The 19,766-nt window shown below is 43.1% G+C and overlaps 1 protein-coding gene across 5 annotated transcripts in view; it reads left to right on the top strand.

The window, feature by feature from the left end:
- The first annotated feature begins 695 nt into the window (after window positions 1–695).
- The window catches only part of RAP1A (RAP1A, member of RAS oncogene family), a 67,934-nt gene continuing 48,863 nt past the window's right edge, over window positions 696–19,766 (top strand). Inside the window, exons 1-3 of one of the 5 annotated variants that reach the window (XM_037884802.2) lie at window positions 696–804; window positions 3,228–3,270; window positions 4,277–4,352. The gene's annotated coding sequence lies outside the window, so the exon portion shown is untranslated. Of the gene's footprint in view, window positions 805–1,993; window positions 2,190–3,227; window positions 3,271–4,276; window positions 4,353–19,766 lie in introns of those variants that run through there. The other 4 variants (XM_037884805.2, XM_027822057.3, XM_037884803.2 and 1 more) reach the window with 4 other exon arrangements.

Genomic DNA, 19,766 nt, shown 5'->3' with positions numbered 1-19,766 from the left:
AGCACAGTTCGCTCTGCCCTCACTCTGGTCAATGATTCAGACCAGTAGGAACCAGATAAATTGTTAACAGGAATTTCCAATAGAAAAGTTCCAGCCTGAGCACCTACCCACATCCCCCTCCAAACACCCCATCCCCTCCAGCTCCCCAGATCCCCCCCATAGCTCAGGACCCCTCCAACAGCCCCCATCCCCTCCAGCTTCTCTCTCCCCCATAGCCCAGGACCCCTCCAGCTTGCCCCCTCCAGCTCCCCTCATAGCCCGGGACCCCTCCAACAGCCCCCATCCCCTCCAGCTCCCCCCCCCCCATAGCCGAGGACCCCTCCAGCTCGCCCCCCTAACAGCCCCCATCCCCTCCAGCTCCCCCCCCATAGCCCAGGACCCCTCCACCTCCCCATCCCCTCCAGCTCCCCCCCCCCCATAGCCGAGGACCCCTCCAGCTCCTCCCCCCATAGCCGAGGACCCCTCCAGGTCGCCCCCTCCAACAGCCCCCATCCCCTCCAGCTCCCCCCCCCGCATAGCCCAGGACCCCTCCACCTCCTTCCAAGGGACCCCGGCTCCCGGCGCCCCGCTCTCCCGGCCGTCTCGGGCCCGCCCCGCCGGCTCCTCCCCAGGCCGCTGCCGCTGCCGGGCGCCGGGCCGGGGGAGGCGGGCGGAGGCGGAGGCGGAGGCGGAGGCCGAGGAGGGCGGGGCGGACGCGGCGCCGCCGCGCACAGCAGCCGAGCCCCGAGCGGAGCAGCGAGCGCAAGCGGCCGGCGGAAGGAGGCGGCGGCGGCGGCGGGGCGGCCCGGCGGGCACCGGCGGCGGGTGAGTCGGGCGGCGGCGGCGGCGCTGGGCTGGGCCGGGCCCGCTCGGGGCTCCCAGCTCCCCCGCAGCGAGGCCGAGGGGGCCCGTCCCCGGGGAAGGGCCGGGCCCCCCCCCTGCCAGGGGGAGGTCGGGGACCCCCGGGGGTACCGGCCCCCCAGCCGGAGGGAGCCAGGCGCCGGGTGGGGGCCCCCGGGGGAAAGCGGGGCGAGTCAGTGGGACCCCTGGGGAAGGGGACATGGGAGGGGCCCTGGCGTTCAGTGCCCCCGGGGGGGGGGTTCGGGGGCGCCCCCCGGGGCCGCTGGGAGTGAGGGGTAAAGAGGGCCCTGACCTTTCCTTGGGGGGCCGCTGACCTGTGTCCTCCCCCAGCCCTGCAGGAGGAGGGGAGTGAGGGGGCGGGATTCCTGCCCCCAGGGGAAAACCGAGGGCCCCGGGAGGGAGGCAGGCAGTGGGCCCGCTGACCCCCAGGGGGAAGGGGGCGCCCAGGGCAGGCTCGGCTCTAGGAAGCGGGGCGGGGGTGTGTGTGGGGGGCGGGCACTGACTGGAGGAAGAAAGGGGGAGGCGGCCGGGGCACTGCCCCCAGGGCGTCCCTGGGCTGGCAGCGCTGCCCGGCAGCGGGTCTCCCTCTCCCTTCCCGTACAAATAGTTCTGTTGTGATTTCCTGGGGCTGGGCGAGGGGGTGGGCACTGGGCCTGGGCTGCCCATCTGCCTTGTTGGCACTGCGCTTGGCTGGCGTCAGGCATATTCGGGGTGGCCTGACCCGGCGTGGGCCGTGCCCGTGCCCCACATGGGAGCTAGCAGGGTAGTTTAGTGCATTCCTTGAGATGCTGCCATCAGCCACTCTCCCACACCTCCTAGACCCACCTAGTGCATGCTAGCCATGGTAATAGAGGAAGTGAAACCAGGACTTCCCCAGCGTCTCTCAGACCTCCAGATGTGGGGACAATCAGATGCCAAGGATGCTGCATTTCCCTATTTTGGGGTGTGCGGAGGGTGGAGGGAGTGAATTTGTCTGGCAACCTGGCATACCCACCTCGCTCCTGGACTCTTCACCGCTTCCTGTTGTCTTTTCAGTATTGGTGCGTTCAGTGTTGCAGTAGCAGAAACTCTCCCCAGATTGTATAATTGGGCCTAGAAAATCTTCCAGTTCTCTTACTGGTCCATGGAGTATGGGGTGTTTCTCAGTCCTAGAGGGGCTTTACAGCCCAGACTGAAGAGGGAGGCAAGGAACCCAAGTTGAAGGGGAACAGGCCATCTCACTGCTCCCAAAGACATTGCAAGGGGACATAAAAGGCTGCTGTGGTTCTCATACCTTGTCTTTGAAGATAACTTGGGGCTAACATGTGAGACAAGGCTTAGGTGGTCTGTGTGGGAAAGATCTATTTGAGGTGGGTGATACTTGGATTTGTGTTTCTGAATGTTCGATTCTGAGAGTTTATTTTCCTGTTCCTACTGTCCTGACTTTGAAGAGGAAAGTTTGGGAAGGGCCATTGAGACAGTTTGTAAACTGTTCTCCAACATGGGTTTAAAGTTTTCTGTGGTCCTAAATCAAAACAAAAAACAAAACAAATGTTACCTGAATTATCAAGCAACAAGCTAGCTGTGGATTGCTATTTTGGGCAGTAGGTGAAAGGGGAAAAGAGCATCATCTTTCATTTGCATGATCATGTCTTTATAGTGCTTCCTATTTTCAAACATTTTATTACATTGTCACTTTTCTGAAGGTGTCACTCTAGGGGGGATTGTCTTCTCTCCTTGCCTTCCGCCATTCTTCTATTTAAATGTGGGGGTGAACGGGGTTGTTTCAATTTTGTAAGTTACAGCCCTCCAAGTCTGGGTAGTATATGACATCAAAGTATATATTTCAAGGGCTGCTTTCATTATTGATAGCTAAATTCCGACTTGTAGGAATCTTTCAGAATTTTTTGTTGGCTAACTTTGGCATGTACATAGAATAGTATGTACCTCTGCTCGGCACTGAAACTTTTAAACATCACATGATTTATTGGGGCTGGGTTGTGTTACATTATCTACATCACTCTAAAACTTTTAAAATAGGGAGCTGACTATCACAAGAATTACCAGGAGGGTAGTCTTTCCAGTAGTATTCAATAGAAAAAACTATTATATGCCTCCAGACACCATCAAATTTAATTTTTCCCCCTTCATCGAACTGCAAAAATTATTCATGGTGAAAGGCACGCTGTTTAGCTCCAAATTTCGTGGGTATTTTTGTTTAGGAAATTTGACAAAACCTAATAGCTATAGTTATGTTGCCAGTATGTTTTTTTAAAAACTTAATTACAGATAATTTTGAGTTTGAGTTTAAATCTTTCTATGCAATGTTTGTAACCCAGCATTGCAGTCTTGTGTTAATGTCTGAAAAACAGAAATTGAAACTGACTTGTCTATTTTCATTGTTCTAGTCATATATTGGAATGAACTGCAAACAGTAAACAAACACCACAGGTAATGAACCAGATTTTTAAAAATTCTTTCATTTTCAATAATCTGTAAATGTGGTACCACAACTTCTTGTTTGTGTGTGTATTTATTAAATTGCTTTTAACCAGAGTAGTAGTTTGTAATTTTGGCTTTGTGTATTGTTCGCAGTCTAAAATGTGGCACCAAATGTGTTTGAACTTTAGCAGCATCAAGTAATCTAACTCACTGTGTTATTTGAGGAAGACCAGGGTTGAATTATTTGAGGAAGACCGGGGTTGAATTGTGAACTGCCCTGTTTTGCTGTGTAATATTCTGAAAAAATTCTCCTCCTTTGTTAATGGAATAGCACTTGATTCTTTATCCAATTGGCCATGGCAGACTCCTCAAGAGGCGAAATATGTTTAGTATGGACGTTTCTGAAATTGTGAGACAATAAGGACTGAAGTCACTAAGAAACAGATATTAATAATCAAACACACTATATACCTTAATGTTGTTTCTGTGAGTTTTAAGTGAAAGATAAATTTAAAGCAGAACAGGCTAGATTCTACAGTATCTGTAACTTTTTAATTTATGCACAGCTAGTGCGATGCACCATCTCCTAAGTATGAAATACTTTCTGATTATTCTGACATCATTATCATGTTGCTATAGTGACTTCATTATACTGGGAATGCCATGTTCACATCCTGTTGCTATGGAAAAGATCAGTGTTATAAATAAAAATATTTGAGTCTATTCATAGCTGTGACAGATAAAAATGCCATCGTTTTAATATGACATGATTGCCTTAAGAGTGACAGTGTATTTTAACCAAACTTTTCTTGTGCTGAGTTATGGACTAGGGAATTGACATTTCAAGTTTCTAACACCTTGTCCCTTCGACATCCCCTCCATTGCATTTGATAGCAGGGGTTATGAAATACTAGATGTAGAACTCAAAAAGAGTGTAGTTTTTAAGGTGGAGCTGAGACAGGAAGTACTGTGCTTTCACATACTGAGTCTAAAAATAATCTGTTTTCATACACAGTATTTTCATCAAAGCGGGACACACAGGGACAAGGGGAATATTGGTGTTGCATCAAACTAAGATCCTCAGCAGTGAAGTGAGTTATCCTTATATTTTCATAGCTATGTCTCATGGTGTTTATAAATTTAGGATAGCTGAATCTAAAAGCTTGTAACTGAACTAACCTAGGGGCTACATGAAATGCAAAAACGTTGCTAGCGTTTAGTAGACCCACTTGGTATTTGAAGAGCAAAGTTTATATTGGGTTTGAGGATTCAAATTAAACCAAACACACACTATTTAATCATGTTTCTTGGCTTCAGTTTGGTGGTGTTTAGGTCAGGTATCTTTTGGTAAGATTTTAGAGAGGAATATATGCTGAACAAGGCATAATTTACTAGCACAGTGTAGTTCCAGTGACATGTTAATGTTTTCATTTGGACACTGCTGTTTACACAATATGTCAGGATAGTTTAGAATTGAAACCAAAGGCTTCAAATATACTGATATATGTAGACTATTTTGTGATATATTTGATGCATCTTCACCTAATACGAGGATGGCATTGCAGATATAATTAAAGAACTGAAATTTAGTTAGATGGCATTAATGTAACGTGAGCATACTATAATGTCTGCGTTTTAACTGTACATTGAAACACAGTCTTCATGCATAATGAAATCTAAAATTTAGAATGTACTGATGCATCATAGTACAGGAAGGAAGTAATACTACGTCCACATAGAGGACATGATGTGTTATCTGGAGAATAAATTCATTCAGTGCAATATTACATATATTCTTTAATGGATCTATACATAGTCTCTCTTTTCCAGATTACTTAGTGTTGTATAAAACCACAGACAAGTTATCAACCACCAATTTAATTATTTTTTAAAAGAAAAACCATAGTGTCTTGGTTTAAAGGAATGTGTGTCTATTTTTAGTGATGCAGGAAGTGAATCTCTTTTGAACATATTTAAAGTTTAAATCTTTACTCCATACGTTTGGGATACTGTTTGCAGAGGTGCCCACTTAGAACTCAAAATTGTTCCCCAGTCCTGCAATCAGATTGCTGTAGGCAGCATCATGTGCCGTATGGAGCCCTATTAAAGACAGTTCACTGGCCCTCTGCATGGTGCAAGGATCCACTTGTGGATCTGATTGCAGGACTGGGACTGAAAAAATAGTGGTATTAGATGATTATTATTTTTATTTATTATAGAGAGTTTCTGTATTTATGCATGTCCTTGTATTTTCTAATATGAGGTGGTATGAACCTCAATTTTCCTTAAGCACTTTTGATGACTTTGTGTACTTAGTTCTAATAGAAGTGGACTTTGGAGGCAGGTAACCTGATTCAGCCAGTCCCAGGGTTGTATCTGGATAGATAGTTGTTTTTCCATTGTAGACCTACTTTTGTTTGTAAAGGGAAGTTTGTTGTTGCTTTTTTCTCACTAGAGTACAGTTCTTTGAAGTCTCTCTTACTCCTGAGGGCAATCTGTGCCAAAAAAATAAAAATTCTATGCACAATATTTTAAAATTCTGCACATTTTATTTGTCAAATAAATGGGGAGGCTACAGCATGGCATTGGGGAGCACAGGCCACTGGCTGCACAGAGGTGGGAGATCACTGTACAGCTCCCTTGGGACATGGACTCAGCGGTGAGGCTGCACCCAACCATGACACAGCGCGAGGATTCAAGTGTGGAGGGGCTTAGTGTGGGGGGATCCAGGTGTAGGTTGAGAGGGTTCTTTGTGGGACAGTCTGGGTATGGGTAGCTCAGTGGATGCACAGGGGCTTGTTAGGGGGTTCTGGGTGCAATGGTAATGGGACTCTGCAGGAGGGTCCAGGTGAAGGTGGTTGAGGCTCAGTGGGGGAGGGGTGGTGTGGGGGGGAAGAGACCTTGGCAGGGGGGTATGGGTCTGGGGGACTCAGTGGCTGGGGGGGGGAAGGGTCCAGATGCAGCTGGTTGGGGCATGGTGGGGATCCAGGTGCGGGTGTCTTGTTGGGGTGGTGCAGGGGGAGAGGGGCTCATTTTGGGGGGAGGTTCTGAGTGCAGGAGGGGTGAGGCTCAGCAGGAGCGTCTGGGTGTGAGGAGGTCTGGATGCACGGGGTTGGGTGGATGTGGGAGAGCAGCTCCTGTACAGGGGTCCCTCCCCCTGCAGCTGAGGAGCAATGGGCAAAGGAAGCGTGCGGGTGAGGGGGAAGTTTGCAGAGCTTCCTTCAGGTGGAGGAGAAATCTGGGGGTGGGTCTGACCTGACCCCGGATGCTGTGCAGGGGAAGAGGAAGTCCTGTTTTCCCAGCCCAGTTGCGACTACCAGCTGAGCCTTCCCCAGTCCCACCTCCTGCCGCACAGTGATGTACTTTTCTTCCAGCTGCCCTGGGCCCCTGAAACATATTGCTGGGGAGGGTTGCATGACCACCCTTGTGGCTTCCCTTTGCTTCCCCGTCAGAAAGTCATTTTTCTGTCGGGAAGCAAAGAAATCTGCAGGGGACATAAATTCCGCTCATGTGCAGTGGTACAGAATTCCGCCAAGAGTATATCTTTATACTAAGCTGTGAGATAGGTATTGATTTTTTTTTCACTCTGATTTAAAGTTTTTTCTTTTCATTCTGTTGAAGACAACTTGTCTAGTAGCCTGTGTTCACATAACAGTTTATACAGCAGTTGCAAGTGTTCTTGATGAGCAACAGTTAAGTTTTTAGTGTTTTTCTGATGTGGCAGTAAGACAGGTATTTTATTATTAAGAATGCATTTGGATAACTGCAGAATAAACTCATGACGTTTATGTTCATATGGTTTAGCTTAATTGAAATGTTTGTCATTATTTAGCAGAAGGATAAGAAAAAAAGCACAACTGTCGTGAAACCTTCTCTTTAGAAGGGTGCTCAGTGAACCTTGTGCCTTAGTCCGCTTTTGGTTTAATTAGCCAACTGTGTACATAACTTGTGAAAGCTTCTGATCCTAGAAACATGACTCCTTGGGCAAATCGACACTACAAAGTTAAGTCGACTTATAGCCACTGTAGTAATTAAATTGCTTTTGCATGTCCACACCACACTCGTATCAGTAGTGCATATCCTCACTAGGAGCACTTGCTCCAATTTAACTGTCAGTGTGGGGCATTGTGGGACAGCTTCTGAACGGCAGCAACAGGCAATGTAAGCAATGCAGTGTCTACACTGACACTGTGTTGCCCTAACTATGTCCACCTAAGCGCTACACCTCTCGCGGAGGTGGAGTTAAGTCGGTGTAAGTCAGCAAGTTACATCGGTGGGAGTGACATCTTAGCATAGATGCTTACTGAGTTAAGTCGACATAAGCTGCCTTACTAACTCTATAGTGTAGACCAGGCCTTTGGGCACATGCCCCCCCCAACCAACCAAATCCCATAAGTAAGGGTGTCACAAGCTGGAAAGAAAATTGAATCTTACTTGGCTACCTTATTTGATTCAATCTTTCTATGTTCAGATGCCATACATAGAGAGGTTAGGGTTTGTTTGTTTATTTATTGCCATAACCCATGTGGGTGGCAACCAAACTTTGAGAATATTTCATTAATTTGCTAAACTACCATGTTGGCTCTAGAGTGCCAATTAATGTCCTAAAAGCCCACACTTCAAATGAGTTTGTACTATTTCCTCTTACAGTGAGTGCAGTGCGGACAAAGAAAGAAGTGCCTCTTTACGTAAAGACATACCATGGAAAGGGGATTATAGCATTATTAGCTTTTTGCTGATATTGGATATGATTGAAAATGTAATATGCTTTCTGCTGCTGACTGCAAATATAATGAAGTTCACTGTATTTCAAATAGAGCATAAAACACTGTGCAAGATGAATTTTTCAATCTTGTACATATGATACATATTAATGATAAATCCCTATGATTTTGACTAGATCAGCCCAATAGAAGGGACTTAATTTTGTGTGTAAAGTGTTTTCAAACATGGGTGATTTCTTAAATCAATACAATTAGAAATAAACTTGTTCCCCCTTCTTCACACTTGTACAAGAACAGAAGTTGTCATTAGTCATAGAGTTAAGTTCCTTTATTTTCTTTTCTTGCTGAATTTTTACTCTTGACTAAATTTAGAATTTTTTAGTTTAGGGGACAAACTAAAAGAAGTAACCCTATTGCATATCTATGAGATTTGTCAGCGTATCATCTTATCAATTTTAAGTTGAAATAATGGATGTTAGAATGGCTAGATCATTTCTTCCACACTGACAGTTTCAGGGTTAATTTTGGACGAAAAATAAAAGTATCCTTGGGCGTATAAACAAGTTACTGCAGAAATGGTTACTCATTTGGATGTTGTTTAATGTTACAAGCTTTGAGCGTCAAATTATTTTAATTAGAGAAAACATAAAATATTCAGTTGAAGTTTGTTCTTCTGGTGACCCCTCCCTTATAATTTAAGTGGAGGTTCTCAGATCTGAACTTGGCTTTGTGCCCAGTTCTGGTCCTAAAGATCCCCTTACTCCTTCATTCTGGGCCTTTATTTGTTTCTCTTCCACCCCTCCCTGGAATACTAACATGGGTTCCCATGGAAAATCCTAGATGTCTGTGGATGGAGATGCTTTGGCAGGGAGCTACCATTTCTACAATATCTCTGGACTCAGACTCCAAGACTTGAGACAAACCAAATTCATTCTTGATGTAGTTCTATTTATGTTAACTTAATAATATAGGCCCAATGCCCCACTTCAGCCATGCTGTGGAAAACCACTATGCTTGGTAAAAACTGCGAAGATGACTGTGAACATGTGCAATTCTGTCCTTCCTAATTAGATTTTCTTAGTTCATTCTTTATGAATTATACAAAGGAGATTACTTTCTATAGTTTGATCTTAACTTATCTATTCTATAAAGGTTATTTTCTAACTCTCCTTTCCTCCAACAACATATAATAGGTTGTGTCTGATCAATTTAGGTTTCTAAAACAAAGTTGTGATCCTTATAAAGGGACATGTAATATGCTGCTTCTACACGTACTATGTTAAATGTCATGTTTACTAGTCGAAATAGTATTGGTTGTTGTAATATAAGGCTTTCAGAATAAAACCGGGTTATAGTATATAAATCACGTTGTCTCAATTCTGTTCCATAGAGAATCTCCCGTGTTTGAAAAAAACTACAAGATTAAATGGCATTAATCTAAGCTGTAAGGCCCCAGATGAATATGTTCTGAATTGATTTGATCGTGCTTTTCTTAATAAGTGTCTAAGCAGGCCGCAACAGAGAATCTTCAAAGGTCAAATGAGATTTGTTATTTGTATAGCTGGCAACTTGGTTTCTGTGTACATTGACTGGCATGTGCTAAAAATTCTTTCATACTAAACCTGATTTGGTAGATAAAGCAGATAGCTAATGACATTAAGACCAGTTTACCTTACACTATTGGAAATTGAGCATATTTGACAAGTTATTAAAGGAGTTCATACATGGATGGTCAAGGTAGACTCTTAAAAGCATCTTATTAAAAATCTCCGGGCAGTTGTGGATGCTTGACAAATTGCTTTCTTCTCTAGCTCTCCTCACTCCAATTAAACAAAGACTCTGATGCGTAGACCAATATTTTCAAAAGTGACTAGTAATTTTGGGTGCCCAATTTGAGACATCTTCCAGTGGCCTGATTTTTTACAGTAAATGCTCAGCACCCACTCTCTTAAAACTAGGTTCATTCAAGGCGTTTAAAGTTGGGCACCCAAAAATCATTAGTTAGTTTGAAAATTTAGGCCATACATCTTACATTTTCCGTTTATTCAAACAGTGTAAAACTATTTAGTATCTTGTTATGGCTGCCATGACAACCATAGGACTTTCACAGTTGCTCCATCTAGCTGAGGAGTGTTGTTTTATGGAAATGGAAGGGGCAGAGGGCCAGACCTTTCTCATAGACTAACCACTACCTCCTGGGTACTGAGGTTGGGTTGCTCCTCTCCCATCAGGTCAGGTGATTTATTTTATTGGTCCCATATCACAGGCTTATGAAACCACTTTGTAACATTTCTGTTCATCTCCTGCTGTGACTGTTTAGGGTGAAAAACTGTGACTTTGCTTCCACCATTGCATCCAGAAAGTTCTGATCTGTGGGCTTATATCGAATGGTGGATAGTTTGACAAATGGTTGCTGACTGCAGTCTTTGGCAGCAGAGCATTGCTTACCATGAGGAACCTTTGTTGTACATTGATGATAAGATCAATTAGAACAGACTGAGCTTTTAGCTTCTGTGGAGAGCAAGGTCTTCACTGCTAGGCTTTCAATTGGTATTACTGTAGCGGTGGGGCACGGGGACCCCAAGCTACCACTTTTCAGTTGGGTCCATGTCTCTGGTGGTTGATAAAACCTTATGGAGAGATAACAGGCCCATTATTCGAGGACTGTCCCAGCTTCCCTGTGACTCTGATAATCTGGTTAATTATTGCCCATTCTCTAAACTCATTTTTGGGAGGGGAGGGGAGGGAGGAGGTGGTGGCGAAACTTCATCTGTTTTAGGATATAGCTGACCACCTGCTGGTAACTGATGTTTCTTGCTGAAGCACCTAATACCTGTGTTTTAGATACTTATTCCTGTTCATTTCCAGATGCAGTATAAAATGATAGTTTAAATCTATCACATCTTTAAATGGGTCAGACCTTGATTTCTGAGAGACTGCCTTTCCCCACATGATACCATGGTACTTAAGGCTCTCTGACATACTCTAGCTAATGCATTTAACATAAAGAGGCTGGGGGCGGGGTAAGATTTTCAGGGAGGAGCCCTTGACTATTAAATTAGTAACTTGCACTGGTTTTGACAGAAAGTTTGTTTACCTTTAAGTCTCATTTTGAAATTGTGTGGGTAGGTTAAGGGCAGAAGTGGAGGGATGGCTTATTTTTGGTCAGTAATCATTTTATTTTGGTTTAGCTCTAATGGTCTTTGCCGCTAGGGAGAAGCAGAATGTACTGTGGAAACAGTGAAAAATAATATTCTACACACACAATGCTGTCAAATGCACAGAGTGAACAGACTGAAAACACTGGGGGTGGGGGATGGGATATACATTCCTTGCCAGCTTCTATTACAGTAACTTTGGCATTTGTAACTAAACGAGATACAAAACTTGCAGAGAAACTTGTGCCTTTCATGTCCCAATAACACCACAGAGTAGTCTGCCCATTTATTGGGTCAGCCCTATCCTCTGAGTTAATGTTCTATCTACGATACCTGGATTATTTCATCTTTCTAGGTTTTTTTTACTGTACACATCACTGTATTAAGTGGGTGCCATGGTCAGATTTAAAATATTGACTTTGTATAGGACACGGGTGGCCAACCTGAGCCTGAGAAGGAGCCAGAATTTACCAATGTACATTTCCAAAGAACCACAGTAACGCATGAGTAGCCCCCCATTAGCCCCCCCCAAGCTCCCAGAGCCTTCCACCAATCAGCGCCTCCCTCCCCCTCCCTCCCTGCACCGCCTGATCAGCTGTTTCGTGGTGTGCAGGAGGCTCTGGGGGGGGAGGAGCGAGGGCACGGCCGGCTCAGGGGAGGAGGCGGGAAGGGGTGGAGTGGGGGCAGGGCCTGTGGCAGAGCCAGGGGTTGAGCACTGAGCACCCCGCGGCACATTGGAAATTTGGCGCCTTTGGCTCCAGCCCCAGAATCGGTGCCTTTACAAGGAGCCGCATATTAACTTCTGAAGAGCCGCATGTGACTCCGGAGCCACAGGTTGGCCACCCCAGTATATGATGAGGGCAGGATCATGTGTACATACAGTAATTGACTTTGACCTTTGCTTTCTAAAAATGAATTTGACTGACTACTTTTAGGTACTTTTTAAAATCTAAAGCCAAATTCTGTTTTGTGTTACTGTGTAAATTCAGAGTGCCTCCACTGAAATCAGTTTTCAACTGAGGTCAAGTTCAGTTCTTACCTGAAGTCAGTGGAGTGACTCCAGATTGGCACTGATATAAATGAGAGCCTAATCTGGTTTTTGTGCAGTTTTTTTTTTTAAAGTGACATTTTGAATCCCTGACACTTAAATAAAACCTGCTCTGCAAAGAATTACTCCATTAACGAGAGAGATAGTTAATGACAGACGTCTTTAATTATTATTCGGATACATGTAATGTAAAAAAATTTTAATGTTAAAATGAAGCTTTGCTAAATCATTTTTGCAACTGGATGAGAAAGCTGCTTAGCCTAATTAAGTGAGGCCTTCAGTGGTGCTTTACATTAGGTGAACTGTGACCTCGGTGTATTTCTGCCTCTCAAGTGTGTTTCAAGGCTTAACTCAATGTGTGTGAAATGCTCTGAGGTCCTTGGATTTAAGGCAGCGCAAATAAACCAACTACTATTATTATTAGGCCTTTATTATGCATTTTCCTAGACTATAGTGAAACATTTCTGTGAACAGGTGCTATGTGATGTTGCTCTGAGCAATGATAGCTTATTGTCTTACTGTCACTTAAGAGGCACTACTAAAAGAGAAAAGAAGTTTTTGAGACTAGTTCTTGTGCTACTCAGTCCTTTGTTGGGAAGTGAATTGGATTACCCTGATAGAGTGTGTCTAGGTGTTGTGCTTATCCTCATATGTGAGCACTTGGCATACATGTGATTTTTGGGCCTGCTTATTTGTTTTTCTCAATAAGCAGAGCTTATATTGCCTTACAGGAGTTTCAGCTCTGTTATCGTGGAGTTGCTGAAAAGATCACAGTGATGAATATAATGACTGAAGCAGATAAATTTAATTGCATCATTTTAAGTGGGACTGTTGAATGTGTATGCAGCTTCAGCGTTTAATATATGTGTTGAGGGACTGGAACGAGTGAGTGAATAGTAGGTAACTGTTACCGTTTTGTCAAATGCTGTTGGAGGAGACTGCATTCTGGAAATTTGTTACACCTAGTAGCAGTTACTGTGTTTGTCAATCAGCCGCATTGCATAACTTCGCTGCTTGTGAGAGCACTACAGGAGAACAGACCAGTTGCATTTAATTTTTGAGTGGCTGAAACCACAGATTAGAGGCTTGTTGGAATGTTTGTTTTTGTTAAAGTATTTGTCGGATCCAAAGATATCACCCATGTTGAATGTTTTCAGTATTAGAACATGCACATTTGTCATTGAAACTGCAATATTGCATGTGTTCTCATAGCTATAGAGCCTGATTTTGCAAAGGTTCTGAGCACCCACAGCTCTCATTCCCGTCACCCAGTTGTGGGCTCTCAGCACTTCAGGAAATCAGGCTATGATGAACTCTGCTGTTTCATACAGTTGACCTGGATGGTATCATGTACCTTTTTTTGACAAATTACTTGAAAATAGAGCTTATGGTTGACTGCTCACAAAATTGGAAAGGCCCGTGTGGGAAGAGGAGGAGTTGAGCTAGATTTATTGAATTGACTTCAGTAGGGGTTCAAATTGGCACTTCTTGTGCCCCTTTTTATAGCATTCTCTTCTCTAATGTGAATACATTTGTAGTTTTAGGGAGAGGCTAGTCAGAAAAACCCTTTCCTTACAAACAACTGACAGCCAAGGTAATACCCTTTTATATATATATATACACCATCTACTATGAAGTTAAAGTGAATGTGATAGTTTAAAGGCAAAACAGTTCTCTGTGTAAGGTTGTATGTAGTGCAATTTAGCTTTCTTTTGAAGCATTTTAAGCTGTGAGCTTTTTTTTTTTTGACTGCAGCAAGAATCTCCAGCACTAAAACTGGTGAAATTTCCTTTTCTAGTTGCTTGTGGTTTATCATTTCAAGGGACTTTTTTTTCTTTTTTGGCTTTTGTCTGCCTCAGTCATATTTAACCTCTCTTGAAATTACTTCTGCAACTGCCATTATTGGAGATGGTTTTTAATTCCATCTAGGAGAGTTGTTGAGCAGGGGAGTATTTCTGGATCACTGCCATTGCTGCTTACCTGGTCTATTGATTAGATGTGTATGATTATTGATGCCTTCTCTTTTTCCTCTAAAGTTAAACTCAGTGTCATCTTTTGAAACCAGATTGTCCATAAGATTTTTTTTTTTTAACAGTTGTTTCTGTTGAAATGAGTCTTGATCTTTTTAGAAGCTAAAACTGACTCTACAAAACTGTGTTAAACTATGGGAAGGTTTTTTCCTTTTTGAAGATGGGTGCAAAATTAATTTCCCTAAGAAGTTTTAGGGATGGACTGCCAAGGTTGTTTTGTCCACTTAAGCCTGTCAGCTTTGGAGAGATTTAAACCTTTAAGAGAATCTGGCAAGAGGTCTAAAACTCACAGCATGAAAGTAATGGTATCCCTTTTTTAGAACATTTAAGGCCTGTGTTGTAGGACCTTCTTCTGCCCAAGAAAGATTGAATGTGATTCTCCTCAGAATCGATCACAGAGATGTCAAAAACCTGAATATTCCTTCAGTTAAAATTAGCATCAGAGAGAATTTCAGTTTTGTCACCAAAAAAAAAAAAAAAATTCAAGAGTTTTCCAGCCAACTCTAGGCTGGCAATATGGTTCCAAAACTGGCCAGAGAGGTAAGTACAGTGTGATTTAGCACCCTTTGTCTCCCTGTGACCTAGTCTTTTTTCCCAGCAATGCTTTCAGTCCTTGTAAACCAAAAGCTAATATTCTAGTCCTTACTCAGGCAAAATTCTCTTTGACGTCATTGGGAGTCTTTCCTGGGTAAAGATAGCAGGGCTTGGCCCAAGGAAGCAAGAGACCAACCTTAAAAATAGAACCTAGGTCACTTGCGTGGTAGTGCAGTTAGGTAGCATGTGTTAAAGGGCAGAACAGTCTTTGGTGGTGGTCCCCACTCCCACTGACTCGCTGTGTGATCTTGAGACAGTCAACGTCTCAATCCCTTCAGTTCCCCATCTATATATCCTCTTTTAATCAGATGTTTGCAAAAGTGCTGTATAAATGTTGTCATAGTGTCATCAAGTGTGGAACCACCTGCTCTGTGTAGCCTTTACTTATATAAAAGAAGATCTTAGTTAATTTAGGGGTTAAAGTAATCCTGGTGCTTTACAGTGGCAAATATTTTGCTTGAGGGTGTTGCCGGTATCATTTGTGGGGAGGTAGGCAATTTAGAGACATTTACTTCACTTAGGTTTATGACCGTTTCACATGTGACTGAGTCCAGCCTAAACTGCGTGTGCCAAATAAAGCCAGGCCCCTGTGAAAGCAGGGCCACATGCCCTGTACAGAATGTATACTCGAATTAAACTTTCAAATTCATGCTACCATATGGAGAGCTGTGTGAAGTTGAGGTTACAAGCAAAAATAAACTTGGTCTCCTCCTAGCCTTTATTCCTGCATCTCTCACAATTCTGCCACACAGTTGGCAGTGTCTGCTTGAGAAAGGCCCAAGACTGGAATATCGTGGGTGTTGGCTCACAAGAATGGATGGAGGTGCAGTTCGAGCTATGTGAGTGAGTTAGGTACCGCCTGCTCACACTGTGCCTGGCTATCCCCTCGAACTGATTCACAGATACAGGGTGATGGGTAGTCTTCAACTTACCAAAGCCCTTTATGAAGAGGACATATTTGAGTTTTACCTAAAGCTTCCATAGTTTTTTGTGCTATGAGCAAAATAGGTAGTTTAAAAGCAGACTTGAAAGATTTCAGAACGCTGTACCAAACAGGTAATTAAGACAAACTTTGCGCTGCTTGTTGAGAGTTCCAGGGGAAAACCGAGCTTTTTATGCTCAATGTAGATATTGGTATTTTGATGTTTTGTGTATGGGTTTTCAGTGCCTTTTAGTGCTGGAATGAAGTGTGTGTGTGGTTTTCTTCTCAGGCTCTCGGGAATAATACTAAATGAGAGAGATGAATAATATAGGATTTAGCAGGCATACTAGATGCTCTCACTTGCAATAAAATGAAGTTATTAAAACTATTTTTCTGTGGAGTAATTAACATACTGCAAGACTCCTGTGAAGTCTCAGTGTTACTCTTGCTATTTAGTGAAAGAACTGTAAGAGGTGCATCTTTGATTAGGAATAAATTTATTTTAGCACCGCATTTTGTTTTTATTAGGGGTTTCTTTTTCTGAAATGGGTGCTCATCACCCAAGGCATTGAAATATAAAATGGTACACATAAAATTGTTAGTTAATTACCATAAAGTGGATGTTTTTCATTCAACAATAATCGTTAGAACAGACATTTAATTAGCCCATGTGCATAGAGGGTAGGGACAGTTTTGTTGCTTGTGTGTTACTTATACAGTAAACTTGGAAGCGCTTTTTAAGGTAGTGAGAATCCCTAGACTTACATATGCAAACATGACCTTTAGAGCAGGCTGCATAGCATAATCGGGTTGTGTATATACATTTGATTTATACAGCTTCAGCTATTCAAGGAATCTTAGTATTTTCAGGAATTTAGTTTATAATCTAGCAGACACTGACCTAGAGTTAAGGGCTGAACGTTTTTCCCTCCCTCTTATGTAAAACACATTTTAAATGTTTAATGTGGAATACATGGCAGCTCTGTGGTGCACAAAGGGTGCTTCCCTCCTTGCCTTCTGTCTTGGCTTCTTGTCTTCTCTCCTCTTTCTTTTTCTTCACTCTGCCAGGGGTACTTACAGCCCCCATTACCATAATACCTATGTGCCTCACATTCATTAATGTATTTATCCTCACAACATCCTGATGAGGTAGAGAACTGCTAATATTTTACAGATGGGGATCAGAGGTCCAGAATACTTAAGTGTCAACGTTACACCAAAATTGAATGAGAATACAGTTGTCATCCGCTTGGGATAGAAGCTGTTTTTGGATTAATAACAAACAGCCTGTTGGAAAAAATGCTAATGAAGTTTTTTTTATTTGAATTTGCCCATTCATCAAAATTGAACCATTTTGTGGAGACTGTTTTTTGACGAAGTTCCGACAGAATCCAGGCAGGGTCCCCGCCAGCTTGCCCACCCTGTTCCGTGGCAGCCCAGGCTTCCAGGCTCACAGCTCCTTGGTAGCCTGCCTGGTGAGCTGATAGGAACCTGGAAGTCCTGGATGTGCTGCCTCATAGCTCTTCAACAGCCCAGGCTCCCAAGGTCTGTGGCTTTGGGGCAGCTCACCAGGTGGACTGTCCTGGAGCCAGGACTCCTTTTCCTTTTGCAGAGAATTGTATAGAGTTTGAGTTTAAGGTCAGAAGGAACCATATAGCATCTGTTTGACCTCTTGTATATCACAGCCATTAAAATGTGACCCAAACGTGACTTTAGTTAGACTAAGCATTTCATTCTGATTTGGAATGAAACCAAATTTTGTAATAAAAAATATTTCTCTGCGTATTGGAATTTCCTTCCTTCACCCAGTTCTAATAAAAAAACTAGTAAATGTGCTATGGTGTATTTAGTAATGTAATGAGGGTTTACTGAGATGAGAACTCACTTAGGCTATGTCTACACCAATGGGTCCGGGGCCCCCTGGGCGGGCGAGAGCAGGTTTCAGGTGGTTCACCAAGCAGGGCCAGTATTAAACTCGCTGGGACCCAGGGCAGAAAGCTGAAGCCCCACCGTGTGGGCTGAAGCCCTGGTCCCTGAGCTCTTGCACCTGGGGCTGAAGCAGAAGCCTGAGCACTTAGCTTTGCGGGGGCCCCTGTGGCATGGGGCCCCAGGCAATTGCCCTGCGTGCTACCCTCTAATGCCAGCCCTGGCTTTTATATGCAGAAAACCAGTTATTGTAGCACAGGTGGGCCGTGGAGTTTTTATAGCATGTTGGAGGGTGGGGGTGGGCCTCAGAAAGAAAACGGTTGAGAACCTGTGGTCTACACTACAGCCTGTCAGCAAAACTTACGTCACTCAGGGCTGTGAATATTCCATCTCCTGAGCGACATAAGTTACACTGACACAAGCACTCATATGCACGGCGCTGTGTTAGCAGGAGAGCTCCTCCTGCCGACAAAGCTTCTGCCGCTTGCGGAGGTGGGTTTTTTTATGTTGACGGGAGACCCGTTGGCACAGAGCATCTTCACCAGATGCACTGCAGTGACGCAGCTGTAGCTCTGTATGTATAGACATCGTAGCTGAGAACTTGTACACAAAAACCAGTAATCACACACAACAGGTGGATGAGCAAATTAGCAAGATTTGCTATCTAAAAATACGTTTTGTTTTCATCAAAAGTCCATGACTTTACTCTTTACCACTGAGACTTACATTTAAACATACAGCTCTTGTGAGGTAGCCTAAGTTTTTCTTGAAAGCTGTGGTAGCCTGAATGCAAGAAGAAGAAAAGAAATTTTAAAATGCATAGTCATGTCAGTGTTAGTTTCCAAAGTGTCCTCCCTGTGGCTTGGCAGATTGCTTCTAGGGACAGCTTGAAAACACCAGGGGTGGGGGAAGAGGATAAAGACAAAGTGCACAGTAGGGGGAAGATGAGAGATTTAAGCAAGAGAGACAGAAGGAGTTAAATGGCAACCAGTTTAGACAAGGTGGGCTTTTTAACCATGTTAGAATACTGCCCTGGACAAACTTCTTTCACTTTAATTTTGTTTGATCTCATTAAAACTCCTTGATGGCGTTAAACAGTCCTTAAGTACAGTTGATGGGATACTATTTCATATTAACCATACATGCATTTCTTTAAAGTGAGCCTTTCTTAATTGCTGCAAAAAACACTGATTTAACCTTGGGAGATATTCATATTTAAGATGTAGTGTGAATCTAAAATGCTCCTTCGAGGAATAATTGCAGAATGAAAACTCAGCTTTTAAAACATCGTGTTGTACTATAATTTGAATTAAAAAAAAAATCCTTTAAACTTAAGAACTTGTATCCTCCGGTATCTTACTGGCAAAAAATATTGTATCGATACATTATATGGGATTAAAGAAATAATGGCGTAAAGTCGTCTTTTGCCAAAATTCTCCTCTTAAGATGAATGCCATTTTTGGAAGAGAGTAAGCCAGTGGGTTTATCTGTGATTGTTTGTTGTTTTAGAACTAACATCCATTGTTTTTAAAACCAGTTAAGGTTGCTGAGTGACCATCTACCATCTTATCATGTCATGTAAAAAACCTAAGTACATAAACAAGGAAGTGAACAGTTAAAAACATCGTCAATCTTACCTGTCTATATAACAAATTACTTGGTAAGAATAACACATTTCAACAAAGCAACCTCAGCTCTGCTCCATGTTGAATCTTTTACCAAATATCTCCAAATAGTTACACAGCAACCTTATGAAGAAACATGAAAATTATATATGATTTGAAATGAATGACATACAGTACAAGTCAGCAGACAACAAATTAAAGATGACCACTCACAAAATCAATTTGTCTAGTGTTTGTATCCGGTAACATTTACTTGTTTTGATGGTGGTGGAGGGAGAAAGGAAAGATCTGAGTCGTCTTCCTCAAGAACTTTTCCATATTGTAAAAAATCCTGTGCTGAAAACTTTTAGTAGCTCGAGGTCAAAAGCTGAGAAATGCCCAAATGCAGCTGTGTGTTAATGCCTTCTCAGGGGGACCTTTTATTCTTGTGTGGTTTGCTACATTTGAACGGTGTAATTCACTGTGACGCTGTGTTTCC

Source organism: Chelonia mydas, chromosome 21 (assembly GCF_015237465.2).
Source record: "Chelonia mydas isolate rCheMyd1 chromosome 21, rCheMyd1.pri.v2, whole genome shotgun sequence".
NCBI classification, from domain to species: Eukaryota; Metazoa; Chordata; order Testudines; family Cheloniidae; genus Chelonia; species Chelonia mydas.
The sequence above is the reverse complement of the archived record's forward strand: the minus strand, read 5'-3'. Positions and strand labels throughout refer to the sequence as shown.